Source organism: Amphimedon queenslandica, unplaced genomic scaffold, assembly GCF_000090795.2.
Source record: "Amphimedon queenslandica unplaced genomic scaffold, v1.1 AMPQUscaffold_12040, whole genome shotgun sequence".
NCBI lineage: Eukaryota > Metazoa > Porifera > Demospongiae > Haplosclerida > Niphatidae > Amphimedon > Amphimedon queenslandica.
This window is the reverse complement of record NW_003547721.1, coordinates 7,080-10,408: the sequence shown is the minus strand read 5'-3', so window position 1 is coordinate 10,408 and position 3,329 is coordinate 7,080. Positions and strand designations below refer to the sequence as shown.

The window sequence follows — 3,329 nt, the reverse complement described above, 5'->3', positions numbered from 1 at the left end:
TAGCACACAATGTTTTCCTTCTTTATCCAGTGCTGTAGCTAATGATGACCAACTGGGACCTCCTTTCTCTCTCACTTTATCTTTTCCCCTTAACCAGGCAGACATACACTGTCTGAAGCACTTCTTAGAGTCTCCATTATTATCTTTATTGATGTCTTCTAGTGTAGGCTGATAGAGTCCTAGCTGAAGACCAAGGTCATGCCATGTATGGCAAGGTAAGTGATTGAGTATCGTTAGCTCTTCAATGACAATATCAAGAGCTTTAATATCTATAAAAATTAAAAATAATGATTAATAATATCAAATATAATGGACTCTTGATATTATCTAAATTTACAAGTTGCATTGTGAAAGTATCATACCTAGCTTTATTTTAGTTGTAGATGTGTTATATTCTTTAGTTATTTCAATCACTTCCTACAGTGTTATTGAGGTAAATATAAATGTAAAAAGAGCCATATACAGTGACAACTTTATTTGATAATAAAATAATGACTAATTGTATTTGTATCAAACAGTTTGTGTGTGTTAATCCTTACCTTAATATCACGTCCTCCTAATAGTGACAGGTTACTAATATCTGATAATGATTCATCAGGTAAGATCTCCTTCAATTCTGTACGTCTTGTACCAGTGGTAACAAGAAATGGTCGTTGTTCAACTACTGCTGAGAGTACAGCTTTTACACTATACACTGTCCTTTCTTTTGGTGTATTCACGGGATAGGCTAGTTCTTTAGGATCAATAACTAACTCTTTTACCTCTAGACTGGGACAGGATTCTTTATAAACACTCATTACCTCTCCTATCACATCTCCTCTTAGAGACACCATATTGTCACTGTAACCTTTCTCACAGGACACCATTACTAGTACACACTGGCTCTCATCCACAATCTCTACCAGTGATCCTACACCATGACCATTAGACCAAAAAAGACCATTCTTCCAAAATGTACAGTAACGATTTAACTTGTCATGTTCTTGAGGTAGAGCCATTTTGTAAGCAAGACGTAATGAGAGGATGTGGAAGTATCGAGGAGGAAAGAAATGATGTTTACTAGTACACTGTAGACACCAACCAAACTGGTACACTTGACTAGTCATTTCATCAGGTCTATCAGTAGACAAAAGACATGGAAAGAACAATAACCTTTCTCCTCTTCTTCCTGTCCCTCCCTCCTCCTCCTCTTCCACTGCTAACTGATGGAGGTTTGTCATTCTTAGGAAAGATGGATTGATTTGTTGACAGAGTTCCATGTTGTTGAGGAAACAGATCAACATGTGAGGATCATATTTAGGGAAGAGTCTAGTCAGACCAGACACAGTAACAATACCAGTATTGCTAGCAATGTCAACATGTTCTTTGAATGTTTCTGGAGCAAAGAGAATCCCATTCACCTCAGTTAGCAGTATACCCTTATTCACAACAACCCAAACCATGTGTTTACTTTTAAGAACACTGATCAAACCAGTTGAGTGCAATGAATCAAGAACATCCAAGACGTCTTCTCTATTATCTGGTATAAAGTAATCATCATTGTCCTCACCGACAGACATTACATCAGAGAGGGTCAGTATATTCTCTTTCCTTTCCTCCAGTAGACCATACATCATGTGACAATAAAGACTCAAATTCCTTCCACTTGTACTACGAATGGACTCACAGGCACTAGACAACTTATTGAAGAAGGAATCCACACCACTCCCACCAAGCTTACGACAATCTAAGAAGACACTATCACACCTTTCCCTTACAATAATTTCCTGTATTTCTTCCTTTTTTCTTCTCCTTTCAAAAGGATTAGTAAATATCTCATCCACATGACTGACTATTACAATAACATGGCATTGATTAAGAGCTTTCTGTGCTTCATTTGTGACAACTGTTAGCCACTGATGAAGCTGTTTGACTGGTTCCTTGTCCAATATATTGACTACTATCAGGAACACACCACCAGAACCTTGTAAGAGATTCTCAATGACAGCACTGTGACTTGAGTAGTATTCTGAATGACCAGCAAAATCATGAAGAATGATGTTACCCAGTGTCCTGTGCTGTAGTTTATAAGGAATGATACCAGCAGTACAGGGCACTACTACCCCTCCAACATTTCTAAAGGAACCAAGAACAATAGAAGCAGTAGCTGTGTCATTGATGACATGACTAAGAGTACTTTTACCAGCTCCAGGATTACCCACAAGGAGGACGTTAACATAAGAATGAATTGGATGAGATGATTTTATATCACCAAACTTCTTAAAAATAGGAAGAGTATTAGTCAAGCCAATCTTCTTTGTCTCTTTAGCTAGTTGTAATGGTGTTCTCCCCTCATTGTCTTTAGCCAATGGATCACATTTACCAGTTGATAGTAAACATTCAACAACTGCAGAATGACCCAAATAAGCAGCATTGTGAAGTGGTGTCCACCCCCTCCAGTCAACAGTCATTGGATCACAGTTACACTCATTGATTAGATATTTGATTACATCAAGTGATTGTGATCCTTTAGCTGCATGTTGAAGAACAGTCTCACCCTCATTGTCAGTAGCCAATGGATCACAGTGATGGCGATTGATTAAGTACTTCATGGCATCTAGTGAATCATTAGCAGTTGCTTTGTGAAGAACAGTATGCCCAAATGAATCAGTATCCATTGGATCACAGTGACATTCATCAATGAGATATCTCATCACATCAACATGATTACCTCGTGCAGCCCAATGAAGACAAGTCTGACCTCCACTATCTCTTTCCTGTGGGTCACAGTGATATTTAGTGATGAGATCTTTTGTAACATCTAACCAGCCATACCATGAAGACAGATGAAGTAAACTAGTATCATCCCATACTATATTTCTTCCTTTATTCCACACTATGTATATTCCTTTAACTTTATTTGGTTCCTTCACTAATGAAAGTAATTGAACTGCTTCTTTATGGTCTCTTCTGTAAAATGCTGCCCAACACTTGCCCTCTAACGACATCTTGTGCTCAGTCAATTAGTTTAATTGTTACCATATTAGGAATAGGAATTCATTATTCATACACTATACACACACACCATTGATTATCATTAATTATCATTAATTATCATTATTATCATTAATGATTATCTTCCCCCAATTTTTATTACATTTAATGATTAAAATTCCCCCAATTTTTATTACATTTTCTGATACATATTGATCTCCTTATGCTATATAGAAAATTTGAGCTTTAATTTTTTGTGTTACAGCCATTTTAAGAAATTTCCAAAAATTTAAGAAATACCCAAGGCTATAGGTTTTTCCAATAAATGGCTAAAAAATTATCCCAAATTTTATTAG

The 3,329-nt window shown here is 36.6% G+C and overlaps 1 long non-coding RNA gene across 1 annotated transcript in view; it reads left to right on the top strand.

Annotated features, from left to right (window-relative positions):
- LOC109588526 (uncharacterized) overlaps positions 1 to 3,329 on the top strand; it is a 12,033-nt gene that overhangs the window by 1,631 nt on the left and 7,073 nt on the right. The gene's annotated exons all lie outside the window — the stretch shown is intronic.